This window comes from Marmota flaviventris, chromosome 10 (genome assembly GCF_047511675.1).
Source record: "Marmota flaviventris isolate mMarFla1 chromosome 10, mMarFla1.hap1, whole genome shotgun sequence".
In the NCBI taxonomy this organism is placed as follows: domain Eukaryota; kingdom Metazoa; phylum Chordata; class Mammalia; order Rodentia; family Sciuridae; genus Marmota; species Marmota flaviventris.
Genome location: NC_092507.1, coordinates 1,518,258 through 1,540,754, shown reverse-complemented (window position 1 = coordinate 1,540,754; position 22,497 = coordinate 1,518,258). Strand labels below are relative to the sequence as shown.

The window sequence follows — 22,497 nt, the reverse complement described above, 5'->3', positions numbered from 1 at the left end:
CCAGAGGGCAGGGGATGGCCCACGTGAGCCCCCTCCACAGAGCAACATGGCTGAGCTGAACTCAGGTTGGTTTAAGCCACTCCACCCTGAGAACGCAGGGTGGCCCTGGGGTCGCTGGGAAGTTGGGGAACCCTGCAAGGCAGGCTGGAACCCTGGTGCGTGTCCTCTTCCTCCTCCTCAGTGCTCCAGGTGTCCCAGCGGCCCACCGCCTGCCTCTGCAGCCTGCTGCTGGCCCCTGCCCAGCAAGTGCCACTGTCCTGCGGCCACTCTGCCCAGCAAGGTGCCTCCCCACCCTGTGCACCCAGGTGTTTGTTTCTGGGTCACCAGCAGCCACAGACCACACTGGCTACAGCTGCTGCTTTCCCTAGACCAAGGTCACAGCCAAAGTCTCCACTTCTGCTTGGCACTTCCTGAAACACGGGAGCCTGACCGCAAAGTCACAGAAGTCCACACGCCTGTGGCGACTTCTAGAAAATTTCCAGAGCTCAGGGAAATTTGCCAGGAACTCCTTCCTGGTCTCACCTACTATCTGCTTAGGTAGGTCAGGGCACGTGGGCCCGGCCCCCGCAGCTCCCCGACATTCCCGATCCTCTCCTGCACTTCGAGGCCACTGGCCAATGCTTATCCATGGCCAGGTAGGAGCCAGCATGGGCTGGTGCCTCCACAGGCTTGGCTGCAGGCTGCAGGCTGCACAGGTCTCTGGAGTGGCCTCTCCACCAGCTAGCTGTTCCTCCTTCCCTGGGGCCTGCTCCCAGCAGGCATGCCAAGCTCCACGGCACCCAGGCAGAGCGTGGGCATCCTGCAACACTCTGGCTGCCACACCCCAATTCCCTCAGAGTCCCCAAATCCCAAGAAGCAGTCAGAAGTCACCAAAAAAGAGCAGAGAGTGCGGGGCGAGCTGGTGTCTGGCCAGCCCAGCTTGGTCCACTAGCCCCATGGGCAGGATGAGCGGGTCAGGAGGGCATGGCTTCTGCCCCGAGCTTTCAGACATCCCTGCTGGACAGTGCTGGGGCTCAGAGCTGACACAGGCTGGCCACAAGGACAGCCTGGGCCCTACCCCTGACATGGCCCTAGCCTGGGCCCTGGGAGGACTGTGGGTGGGAAGGAGAGGGTGATAATCCTCTGCCCAGCTGGCCATCAGAAGCAGCCTGCCTGGGAGACTCCTGTTTCCTGGCTACCAAGGAGCCTGCTGGCCATATCCAGAGGGCAACCTGCATTGATCCTTGGGGGGCCCACGGCAGCCCCTGCCTTCCCTCCGTTCTGCTCATGATGGTAAAACCAGGCTGATCCTGACCACCCTTCCTAGGTCTCAGAAGTTCTACCTGGAGATTTCATGACCCCGTGAGACAAAAGAAGCATCCACCGCAGCCCAGGCCAGGCCCCCAACTGGTGCAGAGGAGGCCCCACAGTGTATCAGCCCCACTTTGTGGCTCAAAGCCCAGAGGGGCCACCCGGCGCCTGGTGGGACAGTTTACATCCCACTGCTTACAGATGGTGTTGGACTCTTTATAACCAACGGTACATTTGACCACGGAAATGAGAGAGAGCGAACGCCCCCACCCCTCCGCGCCTGTCCCACTTTGGGCCTAAATGACAGGGTCAGCCACACACCTTGGGCTCATAGGGCGTGGACATGCATGAAGGACCTTAGGGATCTGCAATGGGCAAGGTCAGCAGCATCTGCTCCAGGAAGGACCCCTGAGGAGCCCACAGCAGCCCCGCCTCAGACCACTCCCTGATCCCCTTGGGTTTGGACCCAGGGCCCCACAATGTGCGGTGTCGGTGCTCTCTGAGCCCGTGACCTTATCTGCAGGCAGGAGGTGCGCTGACCATCAGCCTCACTGGGGGGCCGAGGCAGCATCCTGGTGATCACCTCAGTCTCATCCTCTAAGTCCACACCTGAGTCCCCTCCTCAGGAGGCCCCCATGGGCAGCACACCTAAAGGGACACCCCTCTTCAGCACCGTGGATTTTCTCTCAGTTTCTGCAGGCTGAATTCTCTTCCATCTGGCCACTTGCTATCATGTGTCCTCCAGTGAGAAGGTGACCCCAAGGACACAGCTGTGCCTCCATGGCTCACACCGTGGTGGCCACTCGGGTCCATACAGTTCTTTGAGGCTCCCTGTGTGTCCACAGCAGGGACACCACCATCCATCCTGTGTGTCCACAGTGGGGTCATCGCAGTCCTCTCTGTGGGATGAGTCTCTGGTCCTGGTGAGTGCCCAGTGAGGGCCAGTTGCAGCCCTGTCCAGCCACCCTGAGGGGGCCGATTCCTCTGCAAGACAACTGTGCCTTCCGCAATGGGGACAGTCCCAGGACACTGCAGAATGGAGCGCCAGGGAGGCTGTGGGAACACCAGCTCCTTCTCTGACTCCAGGAGCCCTGGAGGGTTGTAGGCCACAGCCTGGAGGATGTGGCTCGGGGGCAGCAGGGAGAGGAGCCAGGACAAGGAACGGACTTAGCTCAAGCCTGGTCCTTCTCACCAGCTCCACAGGGGCGAGCGTATGTGAAAAGCCCCCAGCGCTGGGCCCGGAGTAGCCAGCCGAGTGCAGAGGCCAGAGGCGGAGCTCTCAAAGGTGGAGAAACAGCTGGGTGCTGCTGAGCAGGGGCGGCTGCTCCCCGGGGCGTCCTCTCCCAGCCGTCCTGTCCTGGGGCCTAGGTTTCCCCACTGGCATGGTCCCAGTGCCTGTCTGGCTCCAACCATGTCAAGTGACCCACCCAGGAAAGTCCACCTGGGCCTCCTCCTGGGCTTGGGCTGCACCTTGAAGTCACAGCTCACAGTCAGCTCTCTCCCTGCTCAAGTCTCTGATTAGCATCTGGCCTTTAGAGAAGTCCCCATCCTGACCCAGAGCAGGCACGCCGGGACGGCTCATCACAGGGGGTCTCCAGGCAGGACGGGAGCAGCAGCGGGCATCTGCACTCGAGGCCATCTGCTCTGCTGCTGCAGGGCACCTGTGGGCACAGCTGGATCCTGGCAGCCAGCGTGGACTTGCCTCTGAGACCCCCACCCTGGAAGCCTCGGGTGGACCCCGGAGTGATACACCATCACGCACGGGGACTGACGGGAGCCCCGTCCTGTTGGCCTCGGGGGCAGGTCCAGCGGTTCTGCTGTAAGCTGGACTGGAGGCTCAGGGCAGGAGTCTGGTGCCACCACCCAGATGCACTTCTGGACCCTGAGTCTCACGGCCTGCTCGCTCTCCAGGGGCCGGTGCTCTGAGAACACGCTTCCCCCTTTCCCGTGGGCTCGGGAAGCACACAGCCAGAGTTCGAAGTCGGGGGGCCTCAGGGCTCAGCTGGGGTGGGCATCAGCATGGAAAGCAGCAGCTGGGTCTGGGGTCTCTGAAGGCCGCTTTGTGCCAGAGTCTGGGACGGAGTCACAGGGTTGAGCAGTCCCCAGAGTGGGGCCGTGGTCCTTTCCAGAGGGGAGCATGCATCTTAGGGAGCACAGCAGTGTGGACCTTGATGCTGTCTGGGTGAAAGCAGCCATTTGTTCCCTGAGGAGTTTCTACATCCTGTCCCCAAGGAAGCTGGGGCCCAGCAGGTGTGCCCAGGGGCTCAGGAGCTCCAGAAAGCTCCCTACCCAGCCTGGGTGGGCATGAGGTGCTTCTCACGGGCAAAGTCCAGCACTCGGGTCCTCCGGCTGGACTCCATCCCAAGGCTAGCCGCTCCTGGGGGAAGTGACTGCTGCAATCCTTCGAGTCACCCTGCTGGGCTATTCTCAGCAGTTTGGATCCCCATGTCCTCTTGGGTGACCAGCCCCTAGGATGACATTTGGGCGGCTTTCTGGATGACAGGAAGCTCACTGGCCTTCTCTTCTTCCACCCTGTGCCGTGGGTGAGGAGGGTCATTGATGTCACCAGAGTCGCCCGGAGTGGAGCAACCCGATTTGGACCCAGACCCAGAGTGCAAAGCCCAGGTTCTCACGGGTCTGTCGCACACCAGGTCAGCACTCATGCTGCCGGATCCCAGGCTTATCTGCTTCCAAGTGTCTCCTGAATCCTGGTGCTGATGTGTCATCTGTCCGGTTGGACCGGGAGCACCTGGAAGGCTGGAAGTGAGCTTCTTGGAGCTCTCGGTGACAGTTTGGAGGCAGCCCAAACCGAAGGGAGTGACGTTGACCAATGGGTCAGATGATAGGAGGAACCAGCCTCCCATTGATGGGTCTGATGGAGGACAACGAATTTGATGTCCCTGTTTTCACTAAATCAAAACAAATAGGGGGGTGCACAAACTCAGGCCTCAGGGAACCGTCCAGCACTAAGCTCAGCCCTGAGCGACGCAGCCAGAAGGGGAATTCGGGAGGACCACAGAGGGAGGCTGGGGTGGAGGCTCCCTTGCATGTATCAGCAGGCGGGGCTGCCCCAGGAGGAGCCGCGGGGACCCCCTGGCAGGGCGGGTATTTCTGTTGCCCTATGAAGAGGCGACGAGGCCTATATGTGTCATGGCCTGCGGAAGCCCTGACACAGTTTAGTTTTCTGGAACAGGAAGATGGACCCGCTGCTGGGCTCTGAAGGGTTTCTGCTCCTCCAAGCACAGAAGCCACTTCTCCCTGTGGCGGGGGTGTGCACGATCCCAGGGCTGGCGGGGCAGCCCCAGGGCCCCAGGCCTTGGAGAAGTCAGTGCTCCGCCTGGGTCCCCAGCATGTGGGCAGCAGGGGTGCCAGGGCTCTGGGTCCACTCGCCTCTTCTCCGGGCAGGGGCACTGCTGATGCCCATCTCACCCACTCAGGCTGCAGATTCTTACATCAGGAGGGCACCTGCCTCGCCCAGGCACTTCTGGGGTCCTTGTGCAGCCGGCCTGGGGTTCTAAGGTAGAATGGGTCCCATGGCAGTGGGGACCCCCACCCTCAGCCCTGGCCTGACGGGCCGTTACTGGCTCCGGGGACATTCTCAGAGACTCAAGCCCCTTGCGCTCTTTTTTCCCTTGCGGTGCTGGGGATGGAGCCAGGGCCTTGCAGGTGCCAGTCGAGCGCTCTGTCAGGAGGTTCAGCCCCGGCCCTGGCTCTCTTAATAACACCGAAGGGAAAGCTGGTTTGGTGTCTGCACGGAGCCCAGGGACCGCAGCCCCTCACTCCTGACTGCCCGGCCTTCCCCTCCTCCCAAGGAGATCTCTCAGCCAAACCAAACTCCAGCCTGTCCATGTGTCCCCCTGAGCCGAGGCCGAGGCCAGGCGGCAGGAGAGGGGAATGTATACAGCAGACGTCCCGGGGGCGCGTCTCAGAGCAACTAACCTTCCACCACGCTGTGGCTGGCTTTGGGAGGTGAGAGGAGCATCAGGAAGGGAACAGGGAGCAGAAGGACCGTGGCAGGAGGCCCAGCGGGGCGGTCAGGGAGGCCGGGAGAGCACCGCGGGGAAACTGAGCCCAACCAGCCCAGCCCGGAACGGAGGCTGCGCCCGGGGGCACACGCCGCACATCTGCCTGCCCGGAGATTGATTCGTCCATCACTGGGCACTTGTCCAAAGGCACCTGAGGCTGCTTCAAAAAACAGTCAAGATGTCGGGGCACACGATGGAGAAGGATGGAGAGGTGATTTCTGGAGAGCTGAGCAGCTCCGGGGCTGCCGGCCGCGCCTGGCTGACAATCTGGAAATGTCAGCTTTACGGCGCTCAAGGAAAGGGGCACGTGGGCGTTTGAGACCAAGACTGCGTCTGCAGACGAAGAGCTCCAATCTATCTAAATCCCCTCCCGTGATCTGAAAACTCCCTCTGGCCAACCCCAGCAGCGCGTTCCCTCACTCGGGGCTGGGCTGCCCCCGGACCTGACCTGCTGTGGAGTCAGTTTGCTGACAGGGCCCTGACCCACCAGGATCAGGTGGTCCAGTGGGTGGAGTCCAGGGCCCTCTGCACCTCCTCTCCTCAGAGGCTCCTCCGGGCTCTTTCTCCTGCAGACTGGGGAAGTCTGGGCTCTGGTCCCCTCTGCTGCCAGCCCAGACCTCTCTCTGCACCTGGTCTCATAGGTGGGGCTAACCACGGAGTCCCCATCTAGGAAGGCACTGGGACTTCCGAGAAGAGGGACAGAAACCTGTGTGGCGTCTCCAGTGGTGGAGTCCACTTCAACCATGAACTCTTCAGCTCTGGCCCGTCCCTGGACTTCTCTTCCCTTTTCTTCCTGCTCTTTCTTCCTCTGTCTCTGAACGTCCACTGGCGGTGAGTGACGCCACCTGGATTGTGGAATTCCACCCATTGCTTCGCTACTGGAAACCTCAAGAGGCTTCTCATTCTGTTCCCGGAGATCTGCAGGCCCTAACACATTTCCACAAACCTTGAGCCTAATCAATGGCCTAGTTCATAAAAAATAAAGAAGGCAATCACCAACAGATTAAACCAAATCATCCCTTAGCCCCAAAAGGAAACCACTGCAGATAGGCAGCTCCTCCACCCAGGAGGCCACAGGTGGAGGCAGGGGCACGGGGCTGGGCCTAGGGTCAGCACGTGCACACTTCAGCCCTGGGAGGCCCTGGGTCCAATCAGCACCACTGCAGCTCTGCAAGCTAAGCCCAGGGAAATGTCCAGATAAAAAGGTGACGGTGGAGGCCCGGGGCCGAGGGAGGTCGCGCACCAGCGTCTCTGGTTGTGCCCACTGGAGTTTCCCGGTGCAGGCCCTGAAGGTATGCAGGCAGCAGCCAGGGAAAGTCAGATCTGATCCAGGGCCCCCAGATGCCCACCTGTCCTGGGACCCAGCAGGTCAACCAAGACGGCTAGAGGGGACCTGCTGTGGCCACCCTGCCGTGCCCTCCAGGAAGAGAATGAGCAGGTGAGTGGGGCTGCTGTCCTCCAGGGCCAGCCACGCTTGTTCTTGACTTAACCACAGCCCCAAGTACGGGCCACAGCTCAGGGAGGCTTCTGAGCAGCAGCGGGACACTCGGCGTACCAACAGTGGGTGCCAGGGTTCCCCCTGGGTCTGCCTGAGCCCCAGGCCTGTGCTGCCAACTAACAGTCAGACCATGAAAGCAGATGCCCCCAGGAGGGACAGTACTTGAGGGGAGTCCTTCTGCCCTGCTTTGCCTCCCAGAGTGGTTTGAGCGATTCAGAGGGAGACCCTGATGCCTCCGTGGTCCTCCCAGGCCCTGAGGGCAGGGAGAAGCTTGGTTCCTAGCGGTGGGATGATTCTGTAGGGGAGCCCAGTTGCTGCAGCCTACAGAGACCCTGAGGTCCTCCCCAGCATCCCACCAAGGCCACAGGCAGCCTCAGTGACATGTGTCTTCCCCCTGCAATGCCACCTGCGTGTGGCTCCTGCCAGGTCCCACCTGGATGCACCCTGGCAGGCCCTGGGCACTAGCCCCCAGAGCAGTGGGAGGTGCCCTTAAGCCATCCACCAACAAAGGTGGGTTCGATTCAGAGACCAAAAGGGGCAGGAAGCAGGGCTTGGATTCTGTGTGGAAACTGTCCAGCTTCTGGGAACCAACACTGAGCCCAGGGTGGCCACGCCAGCACCTGAAGCCCAATGCACACGGACCCACCAGCCTCTGCTCACCATCAGCCTGCAGCAGGACCCACAGACCGCCAGCTCAGGGACGTACTGCCCAGCCACGATGGCCCTGCGCCCAGCCTGTGTGCTCCAGGACAGTCAGTGGGGCAGTGAGTGCTGGCCAGTCCCTCTGGACATCTTTCTACCCCACTTTGGGTTTTTTTTGAGCCGCAGGAGCCCTAGATATAGGCAGATGTGGCCTCGAATCAAATTCTCAAGGGCAAGTGCAGAATGGACGGTGCCTCCTGGGCTCAGATGTCCTGAGACAGCGGCTCCCATTCTGGGGCCGCACCTCAAATTTCGGCGACAGAGCGGCCACAGAAAAGCAGCCCGCTTTATCAGCAGCCTGCGGGAGCTCTATATTGCTGTGGCCCCTCACCTCCAACATTCCGGGCCTCCCAGGGGGGCAGATAATCCCACAAAGGGCCTCGTGCCAGAGTCTGGACATTGGAAAGTGCTTTTGGTTCCCGGGAATCTTCTTACTGGGCCCCAGGGTTCAGATCGAATGTCCCTTTGAAAGGGCCAGAGGCAGCCCCTGCGCCCTGCTCTGGGTCTGTCTGACACCAGATCCAGGGGGCTCCAGCCTGTCCTGCCCCAGCTGAGGGGGACAGCCTCTGGCTCCCTACAGCCTGCCAGGACCACAGTCCCTGGTCAGGATAAGAGGGAAGAGTAGGGAAAGGCCACCACACAGGCCAACAGACGCTCACCCTTTATTCTGCAATGGAGCCCTCCACTGTGCCATCTCCCTTTCCCTCTTGCTCTATCCACAAGCCTCCAGGCCTGTAGAGACCCAAGGACAGCTCCTGGACAGGGTCCTGTCCTGACAAGATGGTCTCCCGAGCTGGGTGTGGAGGCACACACCTGTAATCCCAGCAACTTGGGAGGCTGAGGCAGGAGGATTGCAGGTTGAAGGCCAGCCTCCACAACTTAGAACCTGTCTCAACATAAAAAAGATAAAGGGCTGGGATGCAGCTCAGTGATAAAGTGTTTCTGGGTTCAATCCCCAGTACCTCCCCCCAAAAAGAGGTGTCCCAATCTGATGTCTGCACATTAAGTCTCCAAAACAGTCTAGGACACACCAAGTCCGGCTCCCAGGGTCACATCGTGTGAACACAGTGCTCTGTGTGAGTGTGCACACCGGATTGCCCCATGTGTGCAAGCACCTGCCTCACGCCCGTGTGTGCAGTGTGAGGGGCTGCCCTGACAGCTCACCTCCTGCAGTCCCCAAGCCAGGCCAACGTATGTCCCCCCACGACGTCAGGGCTGCAGGCTCAGGTCTGAGCACCGCATGGTGATGGCAGGACAGCGAGAAACCGCTGCTCAGGGATCTGGCACCCAGCCCTGGAAAACCGAGGGAGCAGGGGACCCAGAGGGCGCTGACGGCACCGCCTGTGTATACCGTGCAGTCTGACACTCGCAGGTGTCCCCAGGCAGGTACCCCCAGGCAGGTGTCCCTAGGCAGGTACCCCCAGGCAGGTGTCCCCAGGCAGGTACCCCCAGGCAGGTGTCCCCAAGCAGGTGTCCCCAGGCAGGTACCCCCAGGCAGATGTCCCCAGGCAGGTGTCCCCAGGCAGGTACCCCCAGGCAGGTGTCCCCAGGCAGGTGTCCCCAGGCAGGTACCCCCAGGCAGGTGTCCCCAGGCAGGTACCCCCAGGCAAGTGTCCCCAGGCAGGTGTCCCCAGGCAGGTGTCCCTAGGCAGCAGGGTGTCTCCACCATCCTCGAGGCTCTTCTCATGGAACCTGTGGAAAACTTGGCCAGGGATGCTGCCACTGCCCCTGTCCCCCCCGTGGACGGGGGACATGCTGTGCTGTCTTGCTGACTGGAGGCCACGTCCAGGGACCCCCCCAGGGGATACTGCCCAGCTCTCCTCACTCACACATAAATCTGCCCTCAGCCAGAGAAAGTTCCAGAAACCCAAAATAACTCCTAACAATAACAACCTCGATCCTGAGACAATAATAGCAATAGTAATGGCCGCAAGCTAGAGTTCCGGGTGGCTTTCCCAGCAGGGCCTGGCCGGGCTGCTCTCACTCCCCCACGGAGCTTGGCCGCTTCTTTGTGTCTTCTCGGCACAGTTCAGCAACGTTGGGCCAAGAGGTGGAGAGGCGCGTCCTGCCCTGGATGGGAGGGACCGGGGCCCGGCGAGCGGGGCCCGGCGACTGGGGACACGCAGCTCACTCCACCGAGAGCCTGGGCAGCTCCCTGGGCAGCCCTCACTCCACCCCAACCATGCTGGTGCCTGGAGAGGGTGAGGCGGCCCTCGAGCCCTGTGGCCTGCGGGACCAGAGGCACCCCAGCTCCGTCTCTCTGTCTGGAAGGCCCAGCTCAGGGTGCTGGGAAGGAGGTGCTTGGCACTGCTACGGCGCCTGGTCTGTCCTGACTCAGCAGAGCTGGGGCACCCGGGCAGAGACCCAGGAAGTGACCTGCGGGGTCAAGGGCCCCGTGACTGGTGACCTTGCAGAGCATATCCCAGCCTCAGCCCTGGTCTGCATAAAGCACATGTCCTCAGTGCCCCCACCTCTAACGGCCGGATCCAACTCAGCCTGGGGCCTCCTTGGGAACAGAAGCTGAGGTCCAGTCATCCCGGTTCCACGCTGGGTCAAGCTGACCCCTGACCTCACACTGGGCAAGCCAGCCCAGAGCAGGTCTCACCAGAGCTGCCCACTCCTAAAGGTCACCGAGAGCAGGAAACATCCCCTCAGGATGGCCCTGCAGGTCCCCAAAGGCTAACCTGACCACCAGGAATTGGGCTCGTGGCCTTCGACTTGCCCCACGTAGGTCACACGGGGCTGAGGGCCGGCCCTTGCCCTTCTAGTTCCGGGGGTTTGTCCAGGTCAAGCCAGGTGCTGGAGCCCATTTGACTTTAGGAAGTGAAGGCCGGGAGCCGGCAGGTTCAACTCAGGGGACCGCAGGGACCATGGGTGGCTCGGAGTTGGGGGTGGCACTCACAGGGGCTCCACCCACGTTCTTCCCACAGGTCAGGAAGGCCTCGTGGCAGGCAGGGAAGGGGACCTCTCAGTTTTGCTTTTCCAGGTTCAGTGGAACACCAGGGGCTTCGAGGAGATGGCCTGGCTGACCCCACCATGCACGTGTTTGGCCTCCAAGGTGACCCTTCTTGTGCCCAGGGCCAAGCTGCACTCACGCCCTAGTGACCAACACCAGGTGATCAGAAACAGCTGTGTGGTCAGGTGCCTAACGCACAGCTGTCCTGCCATGTCCACGGCTCACGGCAATTGTCCCCGGCCCGTCCTCCTTCTTACCAAATGGGGACCACCCTGCTTCCCCTCCAGGCCGCGGCGGGTCCACACTCTCATCTAGGTCCTGCTGGAGGCTGACCGGGGCCTGCGTTCTTCCAGCCTCAGCCCTTTCTTTGGCACTGCGGCCCTCAGTGGGCAAGGGAGGGGGATGTCCCAGGCCGTGGGCCCAGGTTTTGAGCATGGGCTTCTCACACCCCCGTGGCCGCCAGCCCCCCACTCCCCTTTGAACCAGGGTAGTCTGTCAGGATGGAGGGAACCTAAAACCCCCGGCAGAGAGAGAACCTGGGCAGGGGCAAAGAAGGGCTCTGATCGCAGCTGCCCCACCAGGAGCTCAGGCCCAGGGAGTGGGGCCTCGAACCAGAGTCCCAGGGCTGGCGTAATTAGCAGATGAGATTCAATAACAAACAGCAGCTTTCAGCAGCTTTATCTAACCTCTGGAAGGTAAGATTAACACCTCCGATGGAGAGAAAGTTAAAGCTCAGGGGCCCTCTGCTCTGCGATTCGGATTCCCAGACCTGAAACCAGAGAGCTCCTCCTGGGACAGATATCTGGCCCCAGGACTTTGGAGCTCTCTTACTTTCCAGCTTTTTTTTTTTTTTTTTCCTTAAGGAACTTTTGTTCTTCAAGACCCTCGGCCAAATGTGCAGCCACCAAACCACACCCCCATGATGCACATCTCACAGCCTTGTGCACAGAACTGCTGAAGGGTCCCGAGGGTTAGGGACCGGGATGCCCCTTCTGGCGTGGGTTTTCAGCCAGAGACACCAAGCCTCCGTGGGCTCTGCAGATATTCAACATCTCCCATCGTCCAGTTTTACTTGTTGCTGCTCAGATTTCACTTGCCTGGAAGAAACCATCCAACATGCTCTGATGCTTGGAATCCGGGTCTACGACAAGTCCCCCCAGCCGGAAAGCACGCGGCCTCGCCGAGGTCTGCCTTTCGCAGACTGCAGGCCCGGGAGCAGCTCTCCATTTTTCCACAGAATGGACCGTAAGCAGCACTGATGAACTCTGGGGGGTCTGAGGACACCGCCCCGCGTAGTGTAGGAGGCCTTATTTTTAAAGTCATGTCAAATCACTTTCAGGGAAAAATTGATTTGTCTCTGATAGCTTTTCCCCCTGCTAATGTGATAAATAAATAATTAGCCGCACCATCGGGCTGTTTCATTAAAGAAAAGGATGATGAGGTGGCCCAGACAGAGAGACCGATCAGGAAGGCCCAGGACGGCTGTAAACCCCCCCCCCCTTAGGACACCATTCGTATTCTGTCAGTCACTAGCTTAGGTTCAGCCCGAGCTGGGAACTGAATACCCCATTCAGAGAGGCACTCGCCCGGCGTGTTATTGCAATTTAATATTTTCACACACAGACACATCGTTATCTCGCAACCTGACACTGGCAGCATAATTCTGCAATTTTTCAAGAGGCCTGATTTTTCTAAATATGAGCACCAGGGCCCAGGATGGCCTAAGAGCCGTCTCTTCTTTGTTTCCTCCCGGGGGCTACAGGCAGGCAGGAAGGTGCTCGCAGATCGCTGCCACCTCTCTACCTCGGAACACGCCTCGTCCCTTCTCCCACTACAACCAGCTGCAAGACGGCTCTGGGCCAGGCCTGGCACCAGCTGCTCATGGCAACCGTCTCCAACACCATGCAGAGCTAAGGGCACAGGGTCCCATGGAACTGAGTGGCTTTCAAAGCACAGGTGGGCAGGGGAGTGCTCCCTGTTACTGACCCAAAATATAAGAACAAAACTGCCGGGGGGTTGGGTCTGACTCAGGCGTCAGACCCAGATTGCACACAGGTGCCCACACAGCACAAGTGGGCACACAGGTGCACACCTGCCTGCTCCAAGGAGACGCTCCCAACGTGATGGGCAGGCAGAGGGTCCACTGCAGGACCCGTTCCCTGCCGGCAGTGTCAGCTCGGGCCAACGTCCCCGCTCCGGCTTCCACGGAGTTGAGGAATGCAGCAGTTACTCCACAAATAAGAGGTGGCGAGTAAGTTGCAAGGAGGGCCAGAAACTTCCCGGGAGCCATCTCTTCGGCTGTGCAGGTGGCCAAGGGGTGGACACAGCCCCCAAGCCAGGCCGGGCTCCCGGTGCTGCTGCAGCTGCTGTAACCGCCTGGGGTCACGATATTGTTGGTCACTGGGGGCCCTGTTTTGTGGCTTTCCTCCAGAAGGGACCCTGGAAACTGTGGGCAGCTTGCTCCTTTCCTGCATGCTAACACCCCCTGGCCCAGGCCACTCTGTGTTCACCCTGGGGCTGGGCGGCCAGGGCAGCCAGGGCCAACAGCCCCTGGGTGTGGGCTGGGGTACCGTCAGGCCAAAGCCATGGATCTTCAATATAGTGAGGCCCTTATCCCATGGCCTTCCTTGGCGGGGGTCTTCCCTGGAGACCCCCAGGTGGACTTCACAGGAGGGGAGGAGGCAGAGGTGAGGATTAGTGCTTGGTGCCTCCCTAGACAGCTCTGCCTTCTCCTGCCTGGGGACCCACCGCAGCCTTCCTGTGGTCAGCTACCGGGCTCCTCTGGTGAGCACGATATTCAGTCTTTGTTTAAATGTTTTATGGACTGATGTGAGCAGGGCCCTCCAAGGTAGCTGTCACAGCCCACTGGGCAGATACAAACGTGTGAGCCTTTTCCAACGCATGCCCCTTTCCCTCCGAGACCCAACTAGCGGTAGCAATCGGAGTCCATTATGTAAATCCATATTTTGGTATAATAGTGACTGCCAGCTTCTGAATATAGATATGGGATTAAACCGTATCACAGGAAAGAGTCCCAGGGCCATTCCTCATGGCCAGCCCAGTGTTCATGTCCCTCTGCTGAAACACTGTGGCCCTGCCTGCCGCAGGTACTCGGGAAACAGACTTCATGTGAACCACCAAATGTAAAAGAGAGAAGGAGGCTCGTGGAATCCGTCCAGCCTCTCTCCCTCTCTCTTTCTCCCCTTCGGCCTTTCTAGTTTGCAACAGAGCTGGCGTCTCGCATCCCCTCACCGGCACCAGGGCAAGGCCAGGGTGAGCAAGAACACTGAGGCTGGGTGGGTTGCTGGTCTGACTCTGGTTTTCTCCCCTTCTGAGCAGTTTAGACCCAGAGGCCCAGAGCAAGGATGCAGAGTCTGGTGAGTCCCTGCTGACCAATCCCACTTTCTGTCGTAATGGACACAGCATAGCTGCAGCCACCCCACCCCCAGAGCTCAGGGACCACATCCTCCAGGTGGATCCCCCGGGCAGCCTCCTGCAGCTGTGGGGAGGCTCTGCCCCAGATGACCATGACCCGGAGCCTGGCATGCAGTAGGCCCGTGGAGGGCTCCAGGGAAAGATGAGCAGACCCATGGGAACGGAGCTGCCAAGGCAAGCCAAAGACCCCAGCCCTGCAGGAACCGGGAGGCCTCTGATAAGGGAAGAGCCTGCAGATGCCAGCAGCTGCTTCAGCCCAAAGACAGGTGCAGGGGTAGAGAACGCCCACGGGCTGAAGGGTGGGAGGGCGGCAGGGGGTGTGGCCAGTTTTGAGCCCAAAGAGCCTCGCTGCACACACAGGGCCACAACAGACCCAGGCCCCAGCACCCCTGGGTTTGGACACAAAATAACCAACTAAGGATCCTGGGTGCTTTTTATTTCAGGACCGAGCTACATGGCAGTCATCAAAATTGGTCTTGCTGGGGCAGAGGAGAGGCCCGTGGTAGGTAGGCCCAGGTGTCCTAAAGCCACACCGCCTACCACCACACTGAGTGGTCCACACACTGCACCGGCCTCCCTGCCCACAGTGACCCCCACCCTGGGAGGCTGCAGACCAACAGAGCAGTGTCCCAAAGGGACCAAGGAGATGAGAGAAAAGTGGCTCTGACCACCTGTCTGACTGGGGTGATTCTGGTGCGTCCCGGCCTGGCTGCAGAAGCACCACAGACAGCAGGCCGGGCCCTTCCGGATCGTTCTGTGAAGCCTTCCTGCTGGAGGTCAGGGGTGGAAGTAAGCAAGAAACAGACTCCCACGCTTGTGCGTGATCCAAGTTCAAACTCACTTGAATTCTCCACAACATCCTCGCCTTTACCTGGTGCCAGGTAAGGGTCTTTGTACTGGCAAAGTCACGCTGCGTCAGGCTGTGAGGATCCAGGAGCACCTGGCTGTGTTCACAGTCCAAGGTTGGAGAGAAGGGAGCCCCCAGACGTGCCTCCCAAGCCTGGGCCATGGTGGGCCTGGCCGCAGGACTGGGCCCCGAGTGTGCCCTTGCGGGCAGCCTCCAGGGGGGCCTGTGGGCTTCCCATTCGCCCAGCACTCAGCCCCTGAGCTGACGAAAGTAGACAAAGACGCTGATTCCTCAACTTGACAGTGCACCAAATGGAAAGCAAACTGCAGATGGACAGAGGCCCCTGAGCCAGGGCTCTGGGGAGAACGGACCCAGAGCCCAGCCTAGCCCCACCAGATGACCCAGAGACGCTGGGCTTGCCTGGCGTATGCCTGTGCCCCCTCAGAACGCCCCATCCTCATCAATGCTGAAACTCACATTCAACATGGATTGTGTCAGCAGGAGAAAAATGATTACTTCAATCCACCCAGAGAAGTCAGAAGTCTAGGAAGGAACAGGAATGGTTCTTAATGTGCCCAGGACAGCCCACGTGGATTTCTGAAATTACCCCAGCAGCCCAGGGCCCTGGCCTCTGCCCGAGAGGTCTGACGACGGTGCCTCCTGGCACTTCCTCGGGCAGGGGGGAGGCACCCCCTAAGAAGCCAAGCTCCCTTGCTTCTGCCAGCAGGGTCAAGGGACGCTGAGGCCCACCTGTGGCCCGGTTCCTTCACATCCAGACATGTTCCCCGAGCCACTTCCACGCCAGGAAGAGCAGCAACCGTTACCCGGGCAGTCCCCAGCACAACTCAGTTCTCCTCAGAGTGCACCTCAGAAGCAGAAGCGAAGAATCCAGGGAGCCTTCCCCTGCCCGCCACCCTGCCCGCCACCCTGCCCGCAGGTCGGTCCATGGTGCCGGCTATTCAGTGGCTGGAATGAGGGCCGCCTCCTCCATCAGCCCCCTCAGCCACGGCAAACTCAGCCGACAGCCAGGGCAAGGTGGGTCTCTCTCTCTCTCTCTCTCTCTCTCTCTCTCTCTCTCTCTCACACACACACACACACACACACACACACACACACACTCAGGCTCACTGGAACACAGGCAGGAGGTGAACACCACTCTCGGACACACGTCTCCACCCAGAAGCACCACATGCTGGGTGGCTTTTCTGAGTCCATCCTGCAGGACCCGCACCCTGAGTTTAGGAAGCGGATGTGGGAGAACCTTGGAGACTTCACCTTCCCGAGCCGGGCTTCAGGGTTAACGAAATAAGGGCTGTTCACGGGGTCCCAGCTCTGAGCTCAGGGCACTGTGCACGGGGTGGTTTGCTGCATGCTGACTGTGGATCCTTTCTCCCACCTGAGCAGGGAGACTGGGGATCTAAGGGCTCCACAGCACTGGCCTCTCAGGGGTCCCCTCTGACCCGTGGTGGGTGTAAGATGACTCTATGGCTGCACCTCGTCCTCTCAAGAGCAGCGCTCAGGCCAAAATGAAAGAGAAGCCCCATCTTTCATCAGGTTCGCTTAAAGACAGACTCTGAGGCCTCCACCTTGAAAAATGGGTGATGAGTGGAAACGGCACAGCCTCCGTATGTAAAGTGTGCACAGGATAATGCAGAGCCTTATTTAGAGGAGATGAAATATTCACCAGGACCGAGCCATGTTTTAAAATGATTATAAATTATTTTAACAGTGCATTTGCAAAGGGTTATAAAAACAGCCATAATATATTTTTTTTCCTTAGATTCTAGAATTACCAGTGTGACAGCTAATGCAATAATGATTTGTTTCAAATGCCAGTGTTTAAGCTGTATAAAGCTGATTTTATACATTTTTCCAGTAGGCCGCATTGTAGTTAATGAAATTAAACACACCAATCGCATTTGTCCCCAGGGGACGAGGAACTGAACACACCACTGGTTTATTTTTTTATTAAAATAAATTGCAGCCGGCAAGATGGACTAATTGCATACAGAATTGAAAAAGAAACATTCCATTGATATAATTAAGCCAATTTTCATGGACAGAAATAGTTATAGTGGATATAAAATAAGCAAAGCCCTCACCAGAATCCGACTTCCCTCCTTTTTTGCACAAAATGTTAACTACTAAATAAATATGTATCTCCAGTGGCCGGCTCTCCTGTCTTCCAGCTCCGGCATTGTTCCTCCGAGTCAGGAGAGGCTGGCCTGAGGGCCGGCCAGGGCACCTCCAGGCGGTGAGGATTTGGTGTTGAAACCCGGAGAAGAGCACAGTCAGAGCAGGAAGAGGCCAGCCCTTCCTTGCTCAGGGGCATTAGAGCTGGGGGAACTCAGCCTACAATGGACACTGTGGACGCATGAGGTCACAGACTTGAGGAACAACGGCTGATTCCAAGCTGGACCAGCTACCTCACTTGGGCCCTGCAGCTCAGGCCATGCAGCCGCAGTGGTAGCAGCAGCAGCAGCAGCAGCAGCAGCAACAGCTGGCGTTAGAAGCAGCAGCCACTCCAAGTCTCTCTGATTGCCTGGAGCAGGGGAAGGTTGATTACTTCCCTCCAGGTTGGGTGGGGGGAGCAGACAGGTTCCTACACCTCCTGGGCCAGGCACAGAGTCCTGGGCTTGCTCTGGGAAGGAGGAAGATGATGGGGGCAGAGGGGTGCAGATAATACTCTCCCTGGTCAACACTTTGGCTACTTTACAGCTGCCCTTGTGAGAGGGCACCTATAGCCCGGTGGGGAGAAGCTTGGTCACAGCTCCCTGGAGCAGAGAGTCCAGCCCTGAGCAAATAAAGAATCCAACCTGCTGGCAGCAGAGATAAGAGCTCACTCCCGCCACGTTCACAAGCAGTGGCACATGGATGTCTGTCTTGCCTTTTAAACAGACCTGTTCCAAACCGAGCACCAGCCTTGGAAAAAATGCTTAGATCTGGACACACGAGAGAGAAAAAAATTAAAACCCCTATGGAATTAGCCACCATCTGCAGTGCCCTGTGGGTTGGGGGTGCTGCACAAGAAGACCTGGGAGTCTTCACATAACTGACTTCCTGAACCCTGAACTTGCTGTGCGGCTTTGAGAGCTGCACTCTGTACCTGGGGTTTTTATACCTATAAGAGGTGCCAGCTACTCCGTGCCTCCCAGAATCAAAGAGGGGAGAGTGGGGTAATGTACCTGGGGCTCCCCTACAGGGACCCTGCTTAGCTTCCTAAGGCTGCCCAGCAGGACTGGGGCTCAAGCTGCAGCCCAAACACCACCAGGCTGAACCTGGGCTCAGGGATCATGCTCAGAAGGGCGCAGGGCCCAGCACGGCCCTTGAAAGCCCTCTCCCTCCCCCTCACAGTTTCCCTGGAGGATCCCGACCCTCATGGCTTGACTTGAACCCTGGCTGCACCCCCGCACTCTCTATGCAGGTCAGCACAGTGGCAGTGAAGGGCGAGCCGGCACCTGGGGGGGGGCAAGGGTCTGGGGAGTCAAGCGCAGACACTGTCCTTTTCCACCCCGGAAGCCAAAAGGCGGGGACCCTTGGGACTGGACCAGGGACCAGAAGGAGAAAGGCACCTTTATGGCTGGGTCGGGGTCAGCGACTGCGCCCCTGTAGATGCGAGCGCTATCCCATGTGCGGTAGCGGCTGCGACATTGTGCGCTGGGGGCCAAGGAGCCTTGGCAACCACCCGCAGGGTCCGGAGTCCCTTAGCCCGACTCCCGCCGATGCACGCCTAATGGCCCTCGGGCCAGGTAGCCCGACTCTGCGCCCAAGCCGAGCGCTGCACTGCGGCGAGGCCCGGCAGGCTCCCTCCTCCTCACGAAGTTTCTTTCCCGCACAGGGAAGGCGCCCTGGCCGCTCCTTGTCCTCCAGCGCTTGCTACGTGAGCTGCAGCTTCCAACACTTGATACACGGGTTTGATTCAAAACCTGATAAATTGTATTTAAGGCTATTTGAAAATTTTAAACGAAATTATTCAAAAGATTTTTAATCCTGGATAATTTTTGTTGAAACTCTAATTATACATCACCTTAATTACCAGTACAGCCCCCCAAGGATCCCTAATTGCCTCCTAATTGAATAAAACAGGGGGCTAATCGAGCCCACCACGGCCCAGCAAGCTGTAGCTGGCTGTGCCTCCCTCAAGGGGCCATGGGGGTGCCCCAGCAGCCCCTATCCAGGCGGGGGACCTTGTCCCCTGCCCCCAGCGCTGCCTAGAAGGGATTTGGAGTTGCAGGAGCCTGGGGTGGGAGGGGCTAAGCGGTCTGGCTGCACCTGCTCCTGCAAGGCAACCCACAGGCCCGGTGGAGCAGGGCAGCCCAGGTGGGACCCCACCCCTCCAGTCCGTCCACAGCAGCCCCCTCCCTTCACCCTCTGCACCAGCACACCCTACAGCCAGTGGCAGAGGAAGGGCTGGTGGGCACACGGCAGTGACACAGGGCACCAGGTCCTTGGCCCGCAGCCCTACACCCCGCCCCTCTGAGTTTTCGCCCAAAGCGGGGCAAGAGGCTAGACTCCTGGCGGAGAGTTCCTGGTGCTGCCGCCTTAGCCACTGTCCCGAGAAAGGGTTGCCATGTGGGCTCTGGGGACAACAGCCAGAGAGGGTCAGACTTCCCTAGGGAGGGTGGGGGAAGGGCAGGGGCCATTAGTCGGAGCCCCCACGGTTTCGGTGAGAAGAAGGAACCAGGCTGAGAGCTGGGCCTCCAGGTCTGCTCACCCCCACCCTGTCTCACACACACCTTCTGCACACACATTACCTCAAACATGCAGTACACACACACACACACACACACACACAGAGTTCCACAGCTAGCAGGGTAGCAGCTCCTACCCAGGGGCTAGATGCTGGTCTCGAGGATACTCCTAGCCCTGGGATACATGGTTTCTAGGACTATGGGGGTTTTCACCTGCATGGGGATCAGGCCTCAAAAGGCAGCCTGGGGGGGGGGGGTCCTGGCTGCAGAGTCTCTCAGGACACATCTCTCCTGGAAAAAGGTCACCAGTCTGTGCTGAAGGTGGAGGTCAAGAGGGCATCTTGGCTGTGCTAACCCCCACCTGCCCACCTGGCTCTCGGCAGTGGCAGAAACAATAAGCTATTGTTAGAAATTTAGTTTTTAAATGTGGGGCCAGAACGGCCCCCCAATCCCCACTGGCCAACACTGGACCAGCTTAAGTAAGGGGACCCCAGCCCTGAACCATCTTCACTCTACCCCTGGTCCTCAGACTCAGATTTCTCCTCAGCCATGACCCAGTGCCCCACCAGCCTCTGCCTGAGAAGTTAGAACCAAGACCCCACTACCGGACCCAAAGCGCTATCAACTAAGCCCCCTAGAAGCCCAGCCACAGCAAACCCTGGCCTGGGGCCTGGAGGAGGGTCATAGGGAAACACAAACGAAATTATAGCCCCAGATGTACCCTCAGGGGTGGCTCCTCCAAGCTCTGGGTCACAAGGTCACATCTACTAGCTTGGCTGTTCCTTCTGTCCCCTGTGCGTTTCAGGCACAGCCCAGGTCCCAAGTGCAAGGGCATTGTGAGCCCTTATAACCATGACCCTGCTCCCTCCCCAGCACCTGATGCCAGTCGGGATGTGGCCGGGAGAAGGATGCTCCGTTATCTGCAGAGTGATGGCCAGGCTGCTCAGATTCAGGTAATGGAGTCGGTCCCAGGGGACTTTCACATCTGCTTAAACTATTGTCCAATAAAATGAAATTCCTCAGCAGATCCTGAGCAGCTTGGGGCAGGCAGGGCTTTCCTGAACCTGCCTGGGCCACCTTTTTGGGAAGGATGGGGCAGTGATTCCAGCAGTGGAGCCAGGAGGAGTCCCACAACGGGTTCCAGCTGGGCTCCTCGGGACCTGGCAATCAGCTCACCTGTGCTGACTCTCACTCTGGGTGCCCCAGTAGAGAAGCAGCCTACGTGCTGGGCTCCCATCAGATAACTTCTCTGATTCTCTGGCCTCCCCGCCACGCTGCAGATAAGCTGCCAGGCACCCTATCTGGGTCCTGAGCAGAACCGGGGTCCAGGCAACCTTACCCACCTGGCTGGGGTGGAGCCGACTGAGGGCTGAGGCCAGGCAGGCCCCTGGCCCGGTGTGGGCCTCTGGGAAGTTTCCGGGGCAGCGCAGGGGTGCGCTAAACCAGCCTCTCGCTTCCAGCGAAGGCCAGGCCAGCCCAGCGGCTTTACTATTTCTTGCTCCTGCTTTGGGCCCTTCCTCTATGAGGGCCTGACCGGCGCGGTCTGCAGCCAGGGTCCAGACTTGCAGAAAGCCCGCTGGGCATACACAGACCCCAAACGGGTACACAACACACACGCTCCACACGCCGAGGAGAGGACAGGCACGCAGCGCGCACACAGCTCCTTCAGGTCCGCTGCAAAACGTCTGTCTGGCCTTGTTCGCACCAAGAGGGGTCAGAGGTCATGGAAGGCCCGGCAGGCCGAGGCCAAGGGCAGCCCGCAGAAGAGCCCAGGGGGAAGGGGGCGCCTCGGGAGGAGCCACGATCGACCAACAGCGGAGCCCGGGGGAGCTGCTTTTCCCTGAAGGCTGGGTGCGCGGCCTACGGCTGCGGGGCCGCTGTGGGGCCGAGCTCGGTCGGGTCCCGAGCCGCAAGAACAGAGCTTTTTCTGAAAAGTGCTGCGAGTCCCCTGCCCACTGGGCTCACTCTTGAGGGCTTGGCCCTGGGTGCTGCGAAGCCGGCCCGGCAGGATAGGGCCCAGGAGACACGGACGGACGGAACAGCCTGGTGATCGAGCGGGAATCTCGAGCCGAGCCGGCTGGGGCGTCCCTTCTGCGAGTCGGCGGCCAGCGGAGGAGGGGGCGGCACGAGCAGGCGGCGCGGGGTTCTGCTCCGCGCGGCGCTAGCCGCTTCGCTGTAGCCGGGCCGCGGCCGGCTGCGGGAGCTGCGCTGGCCGGGCCGCGGCGCCGCCGGTCCCCACCTGCCCGCTGCGGAGCCGCGAGGGCCGCAGCCCCTGGCCCGCTGGCCTGTCCGGGGATGGCGCCGGCGGCCGAGCGCGGAGGGCGCACGGGCTACTCGGAGGCGCGGCGGGAGCGGCGCGGGCGGCGGGAGCACACGCCCGCGGCCAGGACTGGCCGACCGCAGGCTGCGCGCGGAACCCCGGCCTCGGCCCGAGGCGGAGCGAAAGAGAAAGTAAGACCCGGGAGCCGGCAGCCTTGCCGGGGCAGTTCCATCCCCTAGGGCCGCGCGGCTGTGCCAGGCGAGTGAGTGCTGGAGGGTCCGCGAGACAGAGGGCGGTCGCGGCGAGTCGGAAGGCGGCCGGTGGGGACTCTGCTGCCTGAGGCACCGGCACCGCGGCGGCCCGCGCGGGCTGCCCGAGTCGCAGAGGAGCGCCCGCCACCACGCGGGGCACCACTTGGGAATAAACTTCACGACCACGGTCCCAAGCTCAAAGAAAGTCTCCATTTTGCTCCCCAAGTGGCTGCGGCCGTCTTGCCTTCACCACCCCTGCTCTTACGCCCGGAGAGCCGGGTGGGCGCCGGCCCGCGCCCCCTCCTCCGCCCGCCCCCTCCCCGGCTCGGGGTCTCCCTCCTCTGCGCCCGGCTGGCGGACGCCAAAGGCGGTGCTCTAGCGCCCACTATTTCAGAAGCCCGGAATATGATTTGACCAGGACTGAGAGCCACTCGGAGAGAGAGGGAGAGCGCGAGCCAGGAGGAAAAGTTGCTCTCCCCTTTCGTCAACTTTTCGCTAACTTTCGCTTTTCTCTCCCCTCCACCCCTGGCCCTCCCCCTCCG

The 22,497-nt window shown here is 60.0% G+C and overlaps 1 protein-coding gene across 6 annotated transcripts in view; it reads right to left on the bottom strand.

The window, feature by feature from the left end:
• Positions 1-22,497, bottom strand: part of Prdm16 (PR/SET domain 16) — a 307,066-nt gene that overhangs the window by 281,988 nt on the left and 2,581 nt on the right. The window lies entirely within an intron of this gene.